The sequence below is a fragment of the Taudactylus pleione genome, unplaced genomic scaffold (assembly GCF_031769625.1).
Source record: "Taudactylus pleione unplaced genomic scaffold, aTauple2 ptg000473l, whole genome shotgun sequence".
Taxonomy (NCBI): domain Eukaryota; kingdom Metazoa; phylum Chordata; class Amphibia; order Anura; family Myobatrachidae; genus Taudactylus; species Taudactylus pleione.
In genome coordinates, this window is record NW_028284875.1 from 5,781,947 (window position 1) to 5,804,023 (window position 22,077).

At 33.5% G+C, this 22,077-nt stretch overlaps 4 non-coding genes across 4 annotated transcripts; all 4 read left to right on the top strand.

The window, feature by feature from the left end:
• The first annotated feature begins 313 nt into the window (after positions 1-313).
• TRNAR-CCU (transfer RNA arginine (anticodon CCU)) lies at positions 314-386 on the top strand. Its single transcript has one exon. It is a non-coding gene; the product is annotated as a tRNA-Arg (tRNA).
• A 16,294-nt stretch (positions 387-16,680) lies between these two features.
• TRNAR-CCU (transfer RNA arginine (anticodon CCU)) lies at positions 16,681-16,753 on the top strand. The gene has a single exon. It is a non-coding gene; the product is annotated as a tRNA-Arg (tRNA).
• A 2,908-nt stretch (positions 16,754-19,661) lies between these two features.
• Positions 19,662-19,734, top strand: TRNAR-CCU (transfer RNA arginine (anticodon CCU)). The gene has a single exon. It is a non-coding gene; the product is annotated as a tRNA-Arg (tRNA).
• Positions 19,735-21,160: 1,426 nt separating this feature from the next.
• Positions 21,161-21,233, top strand: TRNAR-CCU (transfer RNA arginine (anticodon CCU)). Its single transcript has one exon. It is a non-coding gene; the product is annotated as a tRNA-Arg (tRNA).
• The last annotated feature ends 844 nt before the right edge of the window (positions 21,234-22,077 follow it).

Consider the following 22,077-nt stretch of genomic DNA (forward strand, 5'->3'; position numbering starts at 1 on the left):
AGGCAGAAAAAAAACACAAACATGACTGTTTTTAAGTACCAGTACACACAGCTGCTTTGGTTCATATGCACTGTAAAAATTACTTTAGTTAGTCAACAAAATGGAATGCAAAAGACTACCTTGGTAAAAGAGTTGCATCAATCTGTTTTGCTGCAATGTAACATGAGGGTCCACACTATTAGGTCTGGATAGTACAATCACATTTCATGCTGGGATTTGTAAAGCAAAGAACACAAATAAACGGCTTTCCTATATCGCAACAATTAATGATTATACTAATGAAAAAATCAGTTTCACTCAAAGATGTTACTAAGCCCCAGTGGCCTAATGGATAAGGCACTGGCCTCCTAAGCCAGGGATTGTGGGTTCAAGTCCCATTTGGGGTGATAGGCTTTATTTCATTAAAATAATTTTGGAGATGTTCCTTTTATTCTTGCTTCATACTGCACAAATGGCTCCACCAGAAACTTTTATCTGCTTATCAATCCGGAACTGTTCAGCTTGCAAAATTATGGCCCAGTATCTAAAAGCAGACATTTATCCTAATGACATTGTGGATTAGTTTTCTGAAAAGTTTACTATCACCTGGGACAGTGGCTTCAAGTCCCATCTAGGATGCATGTTCCTTTGTTGCTCATTCTCATTCTAGAAGTTATGCTTTTTTTCAATTCAGGTGACTGTCTTAATGGTATTGCAGAAAATCCATATATACCAAAACATACCTATTAAGTTTTAATTGCAATTTAATATCAGAGTGGCTACAAAATAACAATTTCTATTGCAATTGCTGATGGGTTTCTTGAAGTCCTTTCATCCATGTCATCAAAAGGGTAAATTTCTGCCTTTTATATTTCTTTGGACACTGACTTTACTGACAATTTAGGTGCTTCAGACCAAAAAAACAATGTTTACCTTTAAATATAGAGCACAAGTGAGATTTAACTTATTTTAATTTAAAGATACTGCATTTTTTGGTATTAGATTGTATATTTTCCCTATGCAACATTAAAGTTACATATATCTATACCAAATATTATTTAAGATAAATAAACAGGAATTATTTTACAATTTTGATAATATTGTACTGTACAACAATGGCATGAATTCATTGCAATATACACCTATGGATACATAAAACTGGGCAATAACACAAATGCACAATATAATTGATTACCTTATGATTAGAATATTACTTTTATTAGGTACTTTAGTATTGGGTGCAGTAGTTTAGTGGATTTAAAAAGTAACTAATTTAAAATTAATAAACCAAGTTAATTTACTTAGTCAACTCGATGCTAAAATCACTCAACTAAAAATAAAGTGCTTTGTCCATGTGCTCCTGTGGTGCAATCGGTCTGTGCGCGGTACTTATAAGGCAGTATCTGTTGAGCAATCCTGAGGTTGTGAATTCAAGCCTCACCTGGAGCAAATGTAATTTTTTTTCTAATGTCAACAGTTAATGATTATCATCTGCTTCCTGGGCATCCTGATATGAAGGCAGAAAAAAAACACAAACATGACTGTTTTTAAGTACCAGTACACACAGCTGCTTTGGTTCATATGCACTGTAAACATTACTTTAGTTAGTCAACAAAATGGAATGCAAAAAACTACCTCTTTATTGGTAAAAGAGTTGCATCAATCTGTTTTGCTGCACTGTAACATGAGGGTCCACACTATTAGGTCTGGATAGTATAATCACATTTCATGCTGGGATTTGTAAAGCAAAGAACACAAATAAACGGCTTTCCTATATTGCAACAATTAATGATTATACTAATGAAAAAATCAGTTTCACTCAAAGATGTTACTAAGCCCCAGTGGCCTAATGGATAAGGCACCTGCCTCCTAAGCCAGGGATTGTGGGTTCAAGTCCCATTTGGGGTGATAGGCTTTATTTCATTAAAATAATTTTGGAGATGTTCCTTTTATTCTTGCTTCATACTGCACAAATGGCTCCACCAGAAACTTTTATCTGCTTATCAATCCGGAACTGTTCAGCTTGCAAAATTATAGCCCAGTATCTAAAAGCAGACATTTATCCTAATGACATTGTGGATTAGTTTTCTGAAAAGTTTACTATCACATGGGACAGTGGCTTCAAGTCCCATCTAGGATGCATGTTCCTTTGTTGCTCATTCTCATTCTAGAAGTTATGCTTTTTTTCAATTCAGGTGACTGTCTTAATGGTATTGCAGAAAATCCATATATACCAAACCATACCTATTAAGTTTTAATTGCAATTTAATATCAGAGTGGCTACAAAATAACAATTTCTATTGCAATTGCTGATGGGTTTCTTGAAGTCCTTTCATCCATGTCATCAAAAGGGTAATTTTCTGCCTTTTATATTTCTTTGGACACTGACTTTACTGACAATTTAGGTGCTACAGACCAAAAAAACAATGTTTACCTTTAAATATAGAGCACAAGTGAGATTTAACTTATTTTTATTTAAAGATACTGCATATTTTGGTATTAGAGTGTATATTTTCCCTATGCAACATTAAAGTTACATATATCTATACCAAATATTATTTAAGATAAATAAACAGGAATTATTTTACAATTTTGATAATATTGTACTGTACAACAATGGCATGAATTCATTGCAATATACACCTATGGATACATAAAACTGGGCAATAACACAAATGCACAATATAATTGATTACCTTATGATTAGAATATTACTTTTATTAGGTACTTTAGTATTGAGTGCAGTAGTTTAGTGGATTTAAAAAGTAACTAATTTAAAATTAATAAACCAAGTTAATTTACTTAGTCAACTCGATGCTAAAATCACTCAACTAAAAATAATGCGCTTTGACCATGTGCTCCTGTGGCGCAATCAGTCTGTGCGCGGTACTTATATGACAGTATCTGTTGAGCAATGCTGAGGTTGTGAGTTCAAGCCTCACCTGGAGCAAATGTAATTTTTTTTCTAATGTCATCAGTTAATGATTATCATCTGCTTCCTGAACATCCTGATATGAAGGCAGAAAAAAAACACAAACATGACTGTTTTTAAGTACCAGTACACACAGCTGCTTTGGTTCATATGCACTGTAAAAATTACTTTAGTTAGTCAACAAAATGGAATGCAAAAGACTACCTTGGTAAAAGAGTTGCATCAATCTGTTTTGCTGCAATGTAACATGAGGGTCCACACTATTAGGTCTGGATAGTACAATCACATTTCATGCTGGGATTTGTAAAGCAAAGAACACAAATAAACGGCTTTCCTATATCGCAACAATTAATGATTATACTAATGAAAAAATCAGTTTCACTCAAAGATGTTACAAAGCCCCAGTGGTGTAATGGATAAGGCACTGGCCTCCTAAGCCGGGGATTGTGGGTTCAAGTCCCATTTGGGGTGATAGGCTTTATTTCATTAAAATAATTTTGGAGATGCTTCATACTGCACAAATGGCTCCACCAGAAACATTTATCTGCTTATCAACCCGGAACTGTTCAGCTTGCAAAATTATGGCCCAGTATCTAAAAGCAGACATTTATCCTAATGACATTGTGGATTAGTTTTCTGAAAAGTTTACTATCACCTGGGACAGTGGCTTCAAGTCCCATCTAGGATGCATGTTCCTTTGTTGCTCATACTCATTCTAGAAGTTATGCTTTTTTTCAATGCAGGTGACTGTCTTAATGGTATTGCAGAAAATCCATATATACCAAAACATACCTATTAAGTTTTAATTGCAATTTAATATCAGAGTGGCTACAAAATAACAATTTCTATTGCAATTGCTGATGGGTTTCTTGAAGTCCTTTCATCCATGTCATCAAAAGGGTAAATTTCTGCCTTTTATATTTCTTTGGACACTGACTTTACTGACAATTTAGGTGCTTCAGACCAAAAAAACAATGTTTACCTTTAAATATAGAGCACAAGTGAGATTTAACTTATTTTAATTTAAAGATACTGCATTTTTTGGTATTAGATTGTATATTTTCCCTATGCAACATTAAAGTTACATATATCTATACCAAATATTATTTAAGATAAATAAACAGGAATTATTTTAGAATTTTGATAATATTGTACTGTACAACAATGGCATGAATTCATTGCAATATACACCTATGGATACATAAAACTGGGCAATAACACAAATGCACAATATAATTGATTACCTTATGATTAGAATATTACTTTTATTAGGTACTTTAGTATTGGGTGCAGTAGATTAGTGGATTTAAAAAGTAACTAATTTAAAATTAATAAACCAAGTTAATTTACTTAGTCAACTCGATGCTAAAATCACTCAACTAAAAATAAAGCGCTTTGTCCATGTGCTCCTGTGGCGCAATCGGTCTGTGCGCGGTACTTATAAGACAGTATCTGTTGAACAATCCTGAGGTTGTGATTTCAAGCCTCACCTGGAGCAAATGTAATTTTTTTTCTAATGTCATCAGTTAATGATTATCATCTGCTTCCTGAACATCCTGATATGAAGGCAGAAAAAAAACACAAACATGACTGTTTTTAAGTACCAGTACACACAGCTGCTTTGGTTCATATGCACTGTAAAAATTACTTTAGTTAGTCAACAAAATGGAATGCAAAAGACTACCTTGGTAAAAGAGTTGCATCAATCTGTTTTGCTGCAATGTAACATGAGGGTCCACACTATTAGGTCTGGATAGTACAATCACATTTCATGCTGGGATTTGTAAAGCAAAGAACACAAATAAACGGCTTTCCTATATCGCAACAATTAATGATTATACTAATGAAAAAATCAGTTTCACTCAAAGATGGATAAGGCACTGGCCTCCTAAGCCGGGGATTGTGGGTTCAAGTCCCATTTGGGGTGATAGGCTTTATTTCATTAAAATAATTTTGGAGATGTTCCTTTTATTCTTGCTTCATACTGCACAAATGGCTCCACCAGAAACTTTTATCTGCTTATCAATCCGGAACTGTTCAGCTTGCAAAATTATGGCCCAGTATCTAAAAGCAGACATTTATCCTAATGACATTGTGGATTAGTTTTCTGAAAAGTTTACTATCACCTGGGACAGTGGCTTCAAGTCCCATCTAGGATGCATGTTCCTTTGTTGCTCATTCTCATTCTAGAAGTTATGCTTTTTTTCAATTCAGGTGACTGTCTTAATGGTATTGCAGAAAATCCATATATACCAAAACATACCTATTAAGTTTTAATTGCAATTTAATATCAGAGTGGCTACAAAATAACAATTTCTATTGCAATTGCTGATGGGTTTCTTGAAGTCCTTTCATCCATGTCATCAAAAGGGTAAATTTCTGCCTTTTATATTTCTTTGGACACTGACTTTACTGACAATTTAGGTGCTTCAGACCAAAAAAACAATGTTTACCTTTAAATATAGAGCACAAGTGAGATTTAACTTATTTTAATTTAAAGATACTGCATTTTTTGGTATTAGATTGTATATTTTCCCTATGCAACATTAAAGTTACATATATCTATACCAAATATTATTTAAGATAAATAAACAGGAATTATTTTAGAATTTTGATAATATTGTACTGTACAACAATGGCATGAATTCATTGCAATATACACCTATGGATACATAAAACTGGGCAATAACACAAATGCACAATATAATTGATTACCTTATGATTAGAATATTACTTTTATTAGGTACTTTAGTATTGGGTGCAGTAGATTAGTGGATTTAAAAAGTAACTAATTTAAAATTAATAAACCAAGTTAATTTACTTAGTCAACTCGATGCTAAAATCACTCAACTAAAAATAAAGCGCTTTGTCCATGTGCTCCTGTGGCGCAATCGGTCTGTGCGCGGTACTTATAAGACAGTATCTGTTGAACAATCCTGAGGTTGTGATTTCAAGCCTCACCTGGAGCAAATGTAATTTTTTTTCTAATGTCAACAGTTAATGATTATCATCTGCTTCCTGGGCATCCTGATATGAAGGCAGAAAAAAAACACAAACATGACTGTTTTTAAGTACCAGTACACACAGCTGCTTTGGTTCATATGCACTGTAAACATTACTTTAGTTAGTCAACAAAATGGAATGCAAAAAACTACCTCTTTATTGGTAAAAGAGTTGCATCAATCTGTTTTGCTGCACTGTAACATGAGGGTCCACACTATTAGGTCTGGATAGTACAATCACATTTCATGCTGGGATTTGTAAAGCAAAGAACACAAATAAACGGCTTTCCTATATTGCAACAATTAATGATTATACTAATGAAAAAATCAGTTTCACTCAAAGATGTTACTAAGCCCCAGTGGCCTAATGGATAAGGCACCTGCCTCCTAAGCCAGGGATTGTGGGTTCAAGTCCCATTTGGGGTGATAGGCTTTATTTCATTAAAATAATTTTGGAGATGTTCCTTTTATTCTTGCTTCATACTGCACAAATGGCTCCACCAGAAACTTTTATCTGCTTATCAATCCGGAACTGTTCAGCTTGCAAAATTATAGCCCAGTATCTAAAAGCAGACATTTATCCTAATGACATTGTGGATTAGTTTTCTGAAAAGTTTACTATCACATGGGACAGTGGCTTCAAGTCCCATCTAGGATGCATGTTCCTTTGTTGCTCATTCTCATTCTAGAAGTTATGCTTTTTTTCAATTCAGGTGACTGTCTTAATGGTATTGCAGAAAATCCATATATACCAAACCATACCTATTAAGTTTTAATTGCAATTTAATATCAGAGTGGCTACAAAATAACAATTTCTATTGCAATTGCTGATGGGTTTCTTGAAGTCCTTTCATCCATGTCATCAAAAGGGTAATTTTCTGCCTTTTATATTTCTTTGGACACTGACTTTACTGACAATTTAGGTGCTACAGACCAAAAAAACAATGTTTACCTTTAAATATAGAGCACAAGTGAGATTTAACTTATTTTTATTTAAAGATACTGCATATTTTGGTATTAGAGTGTATATTTTCCCTATGCAACATTAAAGTTACATATATCTATACCAAATATTATTTAAGATAAATAAACAGGAATTATTTTACAATTTTGATAATATTGTACTGTACAACAATGGCATGAATTCATTGCAATATACACCTATGGATACATAAAACTGGGCAATAACACAAATGCACAATATAATTGATTACCTTATGATTAGAATATTACTTTTATTAGGTACTTTAGTATTGGGTGCAGTAGATTAGTGGATTTAAAAAGTAACTAATTTAAAATTAATAAACCAAGTTAATTTACTTAGTCAACTCGATGCTAAAATCACTCAACTAAAAATAAAGCGCTTTGTCCATGTGCTCCTGTGGCGCAATCGGTCTGTGCGCGGTACTTATAAGACAGTATCTGTTGAACAATCCTGAGGTTGTGATTTCAAGCCTCACCTGGAGCAAATGTAATTTTTTTTCTAATGTCATCAGTTAATGATTATCATCTGCTTCCTGAACATCCTGATATGAAGGCAGAAAAAAAACACAAACATGACTGTTTTTAAGTACCAGTACACACAGCTGCTTTGGTTCATATGCACTGTAAAAATTACTTTAGTTAGTCAACAAAATGGAATGCAAAAGACTACCTTGGTAAAAGAGTTGCATCAATCTGTTTTGCTGCAATGTAACATGAGGGTCCACACTATTAGGTCTGGATAGTACAATCACATTTCATGCTGGGATTTGTAAAGCAAAGAACACAAATAAACGGCTTTCCTATATCGCAACAATTAATGATTATACTAATGAAAAAATCAGTTTCACTCAAAGATGTTACAAAGCCCCAGTGGTGTAATGGATAAGGCACTGGCCTCCTAAGCCGGGGATTGTGGGTTCAAGTCCCATTTGGGGTGATAGGCTTTATTTCATTAAAATAATTTTGGAGATGCTTCATACTGCACAAATGGCTCCACCAGAAACATTTATCTGCTTATCAACCCGGAACTGTTCAGCTTGCAAAATTATGGCCCAGTATCTAAAAGCAGACATTTATCCTAATGACATTGTGGATTAGTTTTCTGAAAAGTTTACTATCACCTGGGACAGTGGCTTCAAGTCCCATCTAGGATGCATGTTCCTTTGTTGCTCATACTCATTCTAGAAGTTATGCTTTTTTTCAATGCAGGTGACTGTCTTAATGGTATTGCAGAAAATCCATATATACCAAAACATACCTATTAAGTTTTAATTGCAATTTAATATCAGAGTGGCTACAAAATAACAATTTCTATTGCAATTGCTGATGGGTTTCTTGAAGTCCTTTCATCCATGTCATCAAAAGGGTAAATTTCTGCCTTTTATATTTCTTTGGACACTGACTTTACTGACAATTTAGGTGCTTCAGACCAAAAAAACAATGTTTACCTTTAAATATAGAGCACAAGTGAGATTTAACTTATTTTAATTTAAAGATACTGCATTTTTTGGTATTAGATTGTATATTTTCCCTATGCAACATTAAAGTTACATATATCTATACCAAATATTATTTAAGATAAATAAACAGGAATTATTTTAGAATTTTGATAATATTGTACTGTACAACAATGGCATGAATTCATTGCAATATACACCTATGGATACATAAAACTGGGCAATAACACAAATGCACAATATAATTGATTACCTTATGATTAGAATATTACTTTTATTAGGTACTTTAGTATTGGGTGCAGTAGATTAGTGGATTTAAAAAGTAACTAATTTAAAATTAATAAACCAAGTTAATTTACTTAGTCAACTCGATGCTAAAATCACTCAACTAAAAATAAAGCGCTTTGTCCATGTGCTCCTGTGGCGCAATCGGTCTGTGCGCGGTACTTATAAGACAGTATCTGTTGAACAATCCTGAGGTTGTGATTTCAAGCCTCACCTGGAGCAAATGTAATTTTTTTTCTAATGTCAACAGTTAATGATTATCATCTGCTTCCTGGGCATCCTGATATGAAGGCAGAAAAAAAACACAAACATGACTGTTTTTAAGTACCAGTACACACAGCTGCTTTGGTTCATATGCACTGTAAACATTACTTTAGTTAGTCAACAAAATGGAATGCAAAAAACTACCTCTTTATTGGTAAAAGAGTTGCATCAATCTGTTTTGCTGCACTGTAACATGAGGGTCCACACTATTAGGTCTGGATAGTACAATCACATTTCATGCTGGGATTTGTAAAGCAAAGAACACAAATAAACGGCTTTCCTATATTGCAACAATTAATGATTATACTAATGAAAAAATCAGTTTCACTCAAAGATGTTACTAAGCCCCAGTGGCCTAATGGATAAGGCACCTGCCTCCTAAGCCAGGGATTGTGGGTTCAAGTCCCATTTGGGGTGATAGGCTTTATTTCATTAAAATAATTTTGGAGATGTTCCTTTTATTCTTGCTTCATACTGCACAAATGGCTCCACCAGAAACTTTTATCTGCTTATCAATCCGGAACTGTTCAGCTTGCAAAATTATAGCCCAGTATCTAAAAGCAGACATTTATCCTAATGACATTGTGGATTAGTTTTCTGAAAAGTTTACTATCACATGGGACAGTGGCTTCAAGTCCCATCTAGGATGCATGTTCCTTTGTTGCTCATTCTCATTCTAGAAGTTATGCTTTTTTTCAATTCAGGTGACTGTCTTAATGGTATTGCAGAAAATCCATATATACCAAACCATACCTATTAAGTTTTAATTGCAATTTAATATCAGAGTGGCTACAAAATAACAATTTCTATTGCAATTGCTGATGGGTTTCTTGAAGTCCTTTCATCCATGTCATCAAAAGGGTAATTTTCTGCCTTTTATATTTCTTTGGACACTGACTTTACTGACAATTTAGGTGCTACAGACCAAAAAAACAATGTTTACCTTTAAATATAGAGCACAAGTGAGATTTAACTTATTTTTATTTAAAGATACTGCATATTTTGGTATTAGAGTGTATATTTTCCCTATGCAACATTAAAGTTACATATATCTATACCAAATATTATTTAAGATAAATAAACAGGAATTATTTTACAATTTTGATAATATTGTACTGTACAACAATGGCATGAATTCATTGCAATATACACCTATGGATACATAAAACTGGGCAATAACACAAATGCACAATATAATTGATTACCTTATGATTAGAATATTACTTTTATTAGGTACTTTAGTATTGGGTGCAGTAGATTAGTGGATTTAAAAAGTAACTAATTTAAAATTAATAAACCAAGTTAATTTACTTAGTCAACTCGATGCTAAAATCACTCAACTAAAAATAAAGCGCTTTGTCCATGTGCTCCTGTGGCGCAATCGGTCTGTGCGCGGTACTTATAAGACAGTATCTGTTGAACAATCCTGAGGTTGTGATTTCAAGCCTCACCTGGAGCAAATGTAATTTTTTTTCTAATGTCATCAGTTAATGATTATCATCTGCTTCCTGAACATCCTGATATGAAGGCAGAAAAAAAACACAAACATGACTGTTTTTAAGTACCAGTACACACAGCTGCTTTGGTTCATATGCACTGTAAAAATTACTTTAGTTAGTCAACAAAATGGAATGCAAAAGACTACCTTGGTAAAAGAGTTGCATCAATCTGTTTTGCTGCAATGTAACATGAGGGTCCACACTATTAGGTCTGGATAGTACAATCACATTTCATGCTGGGATTTGTAAAGCAAAGAACACAAATAAACGGCTTTCCTATATCGCAACAATTAATGATTATACTAATGAAAAAATCAGTTTCACTCAAAGATGTTACAAAGCCCCAGTGGTGTAATGGATAAGGCACTGGCCTCCTAAGCCGGGGATTGTGGGTTCAAGTCCCATTTGGGGTGATAGGCTTTATTTCATTAAAATAATTTTGGAGATGCTTCATACTGCACAAATGGCTCCACCAGAAACATTTATCTGCTTATCAACCCGGAACTGTTCAGCTTGCAAAATTATGGCCCAGTATCTAAAAGCAGACATTTATCCTAATGACATTGTGGATTAGTTTTCTGAAAAGTTTACTATCACCTGGGACAGTGGCTTCAAGTCCCATCTAGGATGCATGTTCCTTTGTTGCTCATACTCATTCTAGAAGTTATGCTTTTTTTCAATGCAGGTGACTGTCTTAATGGTATTGCAGAAAATCCATATATACCAAAACATACCTATTAAGTTTTAATTGCAATTTAATATCAGAGTGGCTACAAAATAACAATTTCTATTGCAATTGCTGATGGGTTTCTTGAAGTCCTTTCATCCATGTCATCAAAAGGGTAAATTTCTGCCTTTTATATTTCTTTGGACACTGACTTTACTGACAATTTAGGTGCTTCAGACCAAAAAAACAATGTTTACCTTTAAATATAGAGCACAAGTGAGATTTAACTTATTTTAATTTAAAGATACTGCATTTTTTGGTATTAGATTGTATATTTTCCCTATGCAACATTAAAGTTACATATATCTATACCAAATATTATTTAAGATAAATAAACAGGAATTATTTTAGAATTTTGATAATATTGTACTGTACAACAATGGCATGAATTCATTGCAATATACACCTATGGATACATAAAACTGGGCAATAACACAAATGCACAATATAATTGATTACCTTATGATTAGAATATTACTTTTATTAGGTACTTTAGTATTGGGTGCAGTAGATTAGTGGATTTAAAAAGTAACTAATTTAAAATTAATAAACCAAGTTAATTTACTTAGTCAACTCGATGCTAAAATCACTCAACTAAAAATAAAGCGCTTTGTCCATGTGCTCCTGTGGCGCAATCGGTCTGTGCGCGGTACTTATAAGACAGTATCTGTTGAACAATCCTGAGGTTGTGATTTCAAGCCTCACCTGGAGCAAATGTAATTTTTTTTCTAATGTCATCAGTTAATGATTATCATCTGCTTCCTGAACATCCTGATATGAAGGCAGAAAAAAAACACAAACATGACTGTTTTTAAGTACCAGTACACACAGCTGCTTTGGTTCATATGCACTGTAAAAATTACTTTAGTTAGTCAACAAAATGGAATGCAAAAGACTACCTTGGTAAAAGAGTTGCATCAATCTGTTTTGCTGCAATGTAACATGAGGGTCCACACTATTAGGTCTGGATAGTACAATCACATTTCATGCTGGGATTTGTAAAGCAAAGAACACAAATAAACGGCTTTCCTATATCGCAACAATTAATGATTATACTAATGAAAAAATCAGTTTCACTCAAAGATGGATAAGGCACTGGCCTCCTAAGCCGGGGATTGTGGGTTCAAGTCCCATTTGGGGTGATAGGCTTTATTTCATTAAAATAATTTTGGAGATGTTCCTTTTATTCTTGCTTCATACTGCACAAATGGCTCCACCAGAAACTTTTATCTGCTTATCAATCCGGAACTGTTCAGCTTGCAAAATTATGGCCCAGTATCTAAAAGCAGACATTTATCCTAATGACATTGTGGATTAGTTTTCTGAAAAGTTTACTATCACCTGGGACAGTGGCTTCAAGTCCCATCTAGGATGCATGTTCCTTTGTTGCTCATTCTCATTCTAGAAGTTATGCTTTTTTTCAATTCAGGTGACTGTCTTAATGGTATTGCAGAAAATCCATATATACCAAAACATACCTATTAAGTTTTAATTGCAATTTAATATCAGAGTGGCTACAAAATAACAATTTCTATTGCAATTGCTGATGGGTTTCTTGAAGTCCTTTCATCCATGTCATCAAAAGGGTAAATTTCTGCCTTTTATATTTCTTTGGACACTGACTTTACTGACAATTTAGGTGCTTCAGACCAAAAAAACAATGTTTACCTTTAAATATAGAGCACAAGTGAGATTTAACTTATTTTAATTTAAAGATACTGCATTTTTTGGTATTAGATTGTATATTTTCCCTATGCAACATTAAAGTTACATATATCTATACCAAATATTATTTAAGATAAATAAACAGGAATTATTTTACAATTTTGATAATATTGTACTGTACAACAATGGCATGAATTCATTGCAATATACACCTATGGATACATAAAACTGGGCAATAACACAAATGCACAATATAATTGATTACCTTATGATTAGAATATTACTTTTATTAGGTACTTTAGTATTGGGTGCAGTAGTTTAGTGGATTTAAAAAGTAACTAATTTAAAATTAATAAACCAAGTTAATTTACTTAGTCAACTCGATGCTAAAATCACTCAACTAAAAATAAAGTGCTTTGTCCATGTGCTCCTGTGGTGCAATCGGTCTGTGCGCGGTACTTATAAGGCAGTATCTGTTGAGCAATCCTGAAGTTGTGAATTCAAGCCTCACCTGGAGCAAATGTAATTTTTTTTCTAATGTCAACAGTTAATGATTATCATCTGCTTCCTGGGCATCCTGATATGAAGGCAGAAAAAAAACACAAACATGACTGTTTTTAAGTACCAGTACACACAGCTGCTTTGGTTCATATGCACTGTAAACATTACTTTAGTTAGTCAACAAAATGGAATGCAAAAAACTACCTCTTTATTGGTAAAAGAGTTGCATCAATCTGTTTTGCTGCACTGTAACATGAGGGTCCACACTATTAGGTCTGGATAGTACAATCACATTTCATGCTGGGATTTGTAAAGCAAAGAACACAAATAAACGGCTTTCCTATATTGCAACAATTAATGATTATACTAATGAAAAAATCAGTTTCACTCAAAGATGTTACTAAGCCCCAGTGGCCTAATGGATAAGGCACCTGCCTCCTAAGCCAGGGATTGTGGGTTCAAGTCCCATTTGGGGTGATAGGCTTTATTTCATTAAAATAATTTTGGAGATGTTCCTTTTATTCTTGCTTCATACTGCACAAATGGCTCCACCAGAAACTTTTATCTGCTTATCAATCCGGAACTGTTCAGCTTGCAAAATTATAGCCCAGTATCTAAAAGCAGACATTTATCCTAATGACATTGTGGATTAGTTTTCTGAAAAGTTTACTATCACATGGGACAGTGGCTTCAAGTCCCATCTAGGATGCATGTTCCTTTGTTGCTCATTCTCATTCTAGAAGTTATGCTTTTTTTCAATTCAGGTGACTGTCTTAATGGTATTGCAGAAAATCCATATATACCAAACCATACCTATTAAGTTTTAATTGCAATTTAATATCAGAGTGGCTACAAAATAACAATTTCTATTGCAATTGCTGATGGGTTTCTTGAAGTCCTTTCATCCATGTCATCAAAAGGGTAATTTTCTGCCTTTTATATTTCTTTGGACACTGACTTTACTGACAATTTAGGTGCTACAGACCAAAAAAACAATGTTTACCTTTAAATATAGAGCACAAGTGAGATTTAACTTATTTTTATTTAAAGATACTGCATATTTTGGTATTAGAGTGTATATTTTCCCTATGCAACATTAAAGTTACATATATCTATACCAAATATTATTTAAGATAAATAAACAGGAATTATTTTACAATTTTGATAATATTGTACTGTACAACAATGGCATGAATTCATTGCAATATACACCTATGGATACATAAAACTGGGCAATAACACAAATGCACAATATAATTGATTACCTTATGATTAGAATATTACTTTTATTAGGTACTTTAGTATTGGGTGCAGTAGATTAGTGGATTTAAAAAGTAACTAATTTAAAATTAATAAACCAAGTTAATTTACTTAGTCAACTCGATGCTAAAATCACTCAACTAAAAATAAAGCGCTTTGTCCATGTGCTCCTGTGGCGCAATCGGTCTGTGCGCGGTACTTATAAGACAGTATCTGTTGAACAATCCTGAGGTTGTGATTTCAAGCCTCACCTGGAGCAAATGTAATTTTTTTTCTAATGTCATCAGTTAATGATTATCATCTGCTTCCTGAACATCCTGATATGAAGGCAGAAAAAAAACACAAACATGACTGTTTTTAAGTACCAGTACACACAGCTGCTTTGGTTCATATGCACTGTAAAAATTACTTTAGTTAGTCAACAAAATGGAATGCAAAAGACTACCTTGGTAAAAGAGTTGCATCAATCTGTTTTGCTGCAATGTAACATGAGGGTCCACACTATTAGGTCTGGATAGTACAATCACATTTCATGCTGGGATTTGTAAAGCAAAGAACACAAATAAACGGCTTTCCTATATCGCAACAATTAATGATTATACTAATGAAAAAATCAGTTTCACTCAAAGATGTTACAAAGCCCCAGTGGTGTAATGGATAAGGCACTGGCCTCCTAAGCTGGGGATTGTGGGTTCAAGTCCCATTTGGGGTGATAGGCTTTATTTCATTAAAATAATTTTGGAGATGCTTCATACTGCACAAATGGCTCCACCAGAAACATTTATCTGCTTATCAACCCGGAACTGTTCAGCTTGCAAAATTATGGCCCAGTATCTAAAAGCAGACATTTATCCTAATGACATTGTGGATTAGTTTTCTGAAAAGTTTACTATCACCTGGGACAGTGGCTTCAAGTCCCATCTAGGATGCATGTTCCTTTGTTGCTCATACTCATTCTAGAAGTTATGCTTTTTTTCAATGCAGGTGACTGTCTTAATGGTATTGCAGAAAATCCATATATACCAAAACATACCTATTAAGTTTTAATTGCAATTTAATATCAGAGTGGCTACAAAATAACAATTTCTATTGCAATTGCTGATGGGTTTCTTGAAGTCCTTTCATCCATGTCATCAAAAGGGTAAATTTCTGCCTTTTATATTTCTTTGGACACTGACTTTACTGACAATTTAGGTGCTTCAGACCAAAAAAACAATGTTTACCTTTAAATATAGAGCACAAGTGAGATTTAACTTATTTTAATTTAAAGATACTGCATTTTTTGGTATTAGATTGTATATTTTCCCTATGCAACATTAAAGTTACATATATCTATACCAAATATTATTTAAGATAAATAAACAGGAATTATTTTACAATTTTGATAATATTGTACTGTACAACAATGGCATGAATTCATTGCAATATACACCTATGGATACATAAAACTGGGCAATAACACAAATGCACAATATAATTGATTACCTTATGATTAGAATATTACTTTTATTAGGTACTTTAGTATTGGGTGCAGTAGTTTAGTGGATTTAAAAAGTAACTAATTTAAAATTAATAAACCAAGTTAATTTACTTAGTCAACTCGATGCTAAAATCACTCAACTAAAAATAAAGTGCTTTGTCCATGTGCTCCTGTGGTGCAATCGGTCTGTGCGCGGTACTTATAAGGCAGTATCTGTTGAGAAATCCTGAGGTTGTGAATTCAAGCCTCACCTGGAGCAAATGTAATTTTTTTTCTAATGTCAACAGTTAATGATTATCATCTGCTTCCTGGGCATCCTGATATGAAGGCAGAAAAAAAACACAAACATGACTGTTTTTAAGTACCAGTACACACAGCTGCTTTGGTTCATATGCACTGTAAACATTACTTTAGTTAGTCAACAAAATGGAATGCAAAAGACTACCTCTTTATTGGTAAAAGAGTTGCATCAATCTGTTTTGCTGCAATGTAACATGAGGGTCCACACTATTAGGTCTGGATAGTACAATCACATTTCATGCTGGGATTTGTAAAGCAAAGAACACAAAAAAACAGCTTTCCTATATCGCAACAATTAATGATTATACTAATGAAAAAATCAGTTTCACTCAAAGATGTTACTAAGCCCCAGTGGCCTAATGGATAAGGCACTGGCCTCCTAAGCCAGGGATTGTGGGTTCAAGTCCCATCTGGGGTGATAGGCTTTATTTCATTAAAATAATTTTGGAGATGTTCCTTTTATTCTTGCTTCATACTGCACAAATGGCTCCACCAGAAACTTTTATCTGCTTATCAATCCGGAACTGTTCAGCTTGCAAAATTATGGCCCAGTATCTAAAAGCAGACATTTATCCTAAAGACATTGTGGATTAGTTTTCTGAAAAGTTTACTATCACCTGGGACAGTGGCTTCAAGTCCCATCTAGGATGCATGTTCCTTTGTTGCTCATTCTCATTCTAGAAGTTATGCTTTTTTTCAATTCAGGTGACTGTCTTAATGGTATTGCAGAAAATCCATATATACCAAAACATACCTATTAAGTTTTAATTGCAATTTAATATCAGAGTGGCTACAAAATAACAATTTCTATTGCAATTGCTGATGGGTTTCTTGAAGTCCTTTCATCCATGTCATCAAAAGGGTAAATTTCTGCCTTTTATATTTCTTTGGACACTGACTTTACTGACAATTTAGGTGCTTCAGACCAAAAAAACAATGTTTACATTTAAACATAGAGCACAAGTGAGATTTAACTTATTTTAATTTAAAGATACTGCATTTTTTGGTATTAGAGTGTATATTTTCCCTATGCAACATTAAAGTTACATATATCTATACCAAATATTATTTAAGATAAATGAACAGGAATTATTTTACAATTTTGATAATATTGTACTGTACAACAATGGCATGAATTCATTGCAATATACACCTATGGATACATAAAACTGGGCAATAACACAAATGCACAATATAATTGATTACCTTATGATTAGAATATTACTTTTATTAGGTACTTTAGTATTGGGTGCAGTAGATTAGTGGATTTAAAAAGTAACTAATTTAAAATTAATAAACCAAGTTAATTTACTTAGTCAACTCGATGCTAAAATCACTCAACTAAAAATAAAGCGCTTTGTCCATGTGCTCCTGTGGCGCAATCGGTCTGTGCGCGGTACTTATAAGACAGTATCTGTTGAACAATCCTGAGGTTGTGAGTTCAAGCCTCACCTGGAGCAAATGTAATTTTTTTTCTAATGTCATCAGTTAATGATTATCATCTGCTTCCTGAACATCCTGATATGAAGGCAGAAAAAAAACACAAACATGACTGTTTTTAAGTACCAGTACACACAGCTGCTTTGGTTCATATGCACTGTAAACATTACTTTAGTTAGTCAACAAAATGGAATGCAAAAGACTACCTCTTTATTGGTAAAAGAGTTGCATCAATCTGTTTTGCTGCAATGTAACATGAGGGTCCACACTATTAGGTCTGGATAGTACAATCACATTTCATGCTGGGATTTGTAAAGCAAAGAACACAAATAAACGGCTTTCCTATATCACAACAATTAATGATTATACTAATGAAAAAATCAGTTTCACTCAAAGATGTTACAAAGCCCCAGTGGTGTAATGGATAAGGCACTGGCCTCCTAAGCCGGGGATTGTGGGTTCAAGTCCCATTTGGGGTGATAGGCTTTATTTCATTAAAATAATTTTGGAGATGCTTCATACTGCACAAATGGCTCCACCAGAAACATTTATCTGCTTATCAATCCGGAACTGTTCAGCTTGCAAAATTATGGCCCAGTATCTAAAAGCAGACATTTATCCTAATGACATTGTGGATTAGTTTTCTGAAAAGTTTACTATCACCTGGGACAGTGGCTTCAAGTCCCATCTAGGATGCATGTTCCTTTGTTGCTCATACTCATTCTAGAAGTTATGCTTTTTTTCAATGCAGGTGACTGTCTTAATGGTATTGCAGAAAATCCATATATACCAAAACATACCTATTAAGTTTTAATTGCAATTTAATATCAGAGTGGCTACAAAATAACAATGTCTATTGCAATTGCTGATGGGTTTCTTGAAGTCCTTTCATCCTTGTCATCAAAAGGGTAATTTTCTGCTTTTTATATTTCTTTGGACACTGACTTTACTGACAATTTAGGTGCTACAGACCAAAAAAACAATGTTTACCTTTAAATATAGAGCACAAGTGAGATTTAACTTATTTTTATTTAAAGATACTGCATTTTTTGGTATTAGAGTGTATATTTTCCCTATGCAACATTAAAGTTACATATATCTATACCAAATATTATTTAAGATAAATAAACAGGAATTATTTTACAATTTTGATAATATTGTACTGTACAACAATGGCATGAATTCATTGCAATATACACCTATGGATACATAAAACTGGGCAATAACACAAATGCACAATATAATTGATTACCTTATGATTAGAATATTACTTTTATTAGGTACTTTAGTATTGGGTGCAGTAGATTAGTGGATTTAAAAAGTAACTAATTTAAAATTAATAAACCAAGTTAATTTACTTAGTCAACTCGATGCTAAAATCACTCAACTAAAAATAAAGCGCTTTGTCCATGTGCTCCTGTGGCGCAATCGGTCTGTGCGCGGTACTTATAAGACAGTATCTGTTGAACAATCCTGAGGTTGTGATTTCAAGCCTCACCTGGAGCAAATGTAATTTTTTTTCTAATGTCATCAGTTAATGATTATCATCTGCTTCCTGAACATCCTGATATGAAGGCAGAAATAAAACACAAACATGACTGTTTTTAAGTACCAGTACACACAGCTGCTTTGGTTCATATGCACTGTAAAAATTACTTTAGTTAGTCAACAAAATGGAATGCAAAAGACTACCTTGGTAAAAGAGTTGCATCAATCTGTTTTGCTGCAATGTAATATGAGGGTCCACACTATTAGGTCTGGATAGTACAATCACATTTCATGCTGGGATTTGTAAAGCAAAGAACACAAATAAACAGCTTTCCTATATCGCAACAATTAATGATTATACTAATGAAAAAATCAGTTTCACTCAAAGATGTTGCTAAGCCCCAGTGGCCTAATGGATAAGGCACTGGCCTCCTAAGCCAGGGATTGTGGGTTCAAGTCCCATCTGGGGTGATAGGCTTTATTTCATTAAAATAATATTGGAGATGTTCCTTTCATTCTTGCTTCATACTGCACAAATGGCTCCACCAGAAACTTTAATCTGCTTAACAATCTTTAACTGTTCAGCTTGCAAAATTATGGCCCAGTATCTAAAAGCAGACATTTATCCTAATGACATTGTGGATTAGTTTCCTGAAAAGTTTACTATCACCTGGGACAGTGGCTTCAAGTCCCATCTAGGATGCATTTTCCTTTGTTGCTCATACTCATTCTAGAAGTTATGCTTTTTTTCAATGCAGGTGACTGTCTTAATGGTATTGCAGAAAATCCATATATACCAAAACATACCTATTAAGTTTTAATTGCAATTTAATATCAGAGTGGCTACAAAATAACAATGTCTATTGCAATTGCTGATGGGTTTCTTGAAGTCCTTTCATCCTTGTCATCAAAAGGGTAATTTTCTGCTTTTTATATTTCTTTGGACACTGACTTTACTGACAATTTAGGTGCTACAGACCAAAAAACAATGTTTACCTTTAAATATAGAGCACAAGTGAGATTTAACTTATTTTTAATTAAAGATACTGCACTTTTTGGTAATATAGTGTATATTTTCCATATGCAACATTAAAGTTACATATATCTATACCAAATATTATTTAAGATAAATAAACACTAATTATTTTACAATTTTGATAATATTGAACTGTACAACAATGGCATGAATTCATTGCAATATACACCTATGGATACATAAAACTGGGCAATAACACGAATGCACAATATAATTGATTACCTTATGATTAGAATATTACTTTTATTAGGTACTTTAGTATTGGGTGCAGTAATTTAGTGGATTTAAAAAGTAACTAATTTAAAATTAATAAACCAAGTTAATTTACTTAGTCAACTCGATGCTAAATTCACTCAACTAAAAATAATCCACTTTGACCATGTGCTCCTGTGGCTCAGTCGGTCTGTGCGCATGACTTATAAGACAGAATCTGTTGAGCGATGCTGAGGTTTTGAGTTCAAGCCTCACCTGGTGCAAATGTAATTTTTTTCTAATGTCATCAGTTAATGATTATCATCTGCTTCCTGAACATCCTGATATGAAGGCAGAAAAAAAACACAAACATGACTGTTTTTAAGTACCAGTACACACAGCTGCTTTGGTTCATATGCACTGTAAACATTACTTTAGTTAGTCAACAAAATGGAATGCAAAAGACTACCTCTTTATTGGTAAAAGAGTTGCATCAATCTGTTTTGCTGCACTGTAACATGAGGGTCCACACTATTAGGTCTGGATAGTACAATCACATTTCATGCTGGGATTTGTAAAGCAAAGAACACAAATAAACGGCTTTCCTATATCGCAACAATTAATGATTATACTAATGAAAAAATCAGTTTCACTCAAAGATGTTACTAAGCCCCAGTGGCCTAATGGATAAGGCACTGGCCTCCTAAACCAGGGATTGTGGGTTCAAGTCCCATCTGGGGTGATAGGCTTTATTTCATTAAAATAATATTGGAGATGTTCCTTTCATTCTTGCTTCATACTGCACAAATGGCTCCACCAGAAACTTTAATCTGCTTAACAATCTGGAACTGTTCAGCTTGCAAAATTATGGCCCAGTATCTAAAAGCAGACATTTATCCTAATGACATTGTGGATTAGTTTCCGGATAAGTTTACTATCACCTGGGACAGTGGCTTCAAGTCCCATCTAGGATGCATTTTCCTTTGTTGCTCATACTCATTCTAGAAGTTATGCTTTTTTTCAATGCAGGTGACTGTCTTAATGGTATTGCAGAAAATCCATATATACCAAAACATACCTATTAAGTTTTAATTGCAATTTAATATCAGAGTGGCTACAAAATAACAATGTCTATTGCAATTGCTGATGGGTTTCTTGAAGTCCTTTCATCCTTGTCATCAAAAGGGTAATTTTCTGCTTTTTATATTTCTTTGGACACTGACTTTACTGACAATTTAGGTGCTACAGACCAAAAAACAATGTTTACCTTTAAATATAGAGCACAAGTGAGATTTAACTTATTTTTAATTAAAGATACTGCACTTTTTGGTAATATAGTGTATATTTTCCATATGCAACATTAAAGTTACATATATCTATACCAAATATTATTTAAGATAAATAAACACTAATTATTTTACAATTTTGATAATATTGAACTGTACAACAATGGCATGAATTCATTGCAATATACACCTATGGATACATAAAACTGGGCAATAACACGAATGCACAATATAATTGATTACCTTATGATTAGAATATTACTTTTATTAGGTACTTTAGTATTGGGTGCAGTAATTTAG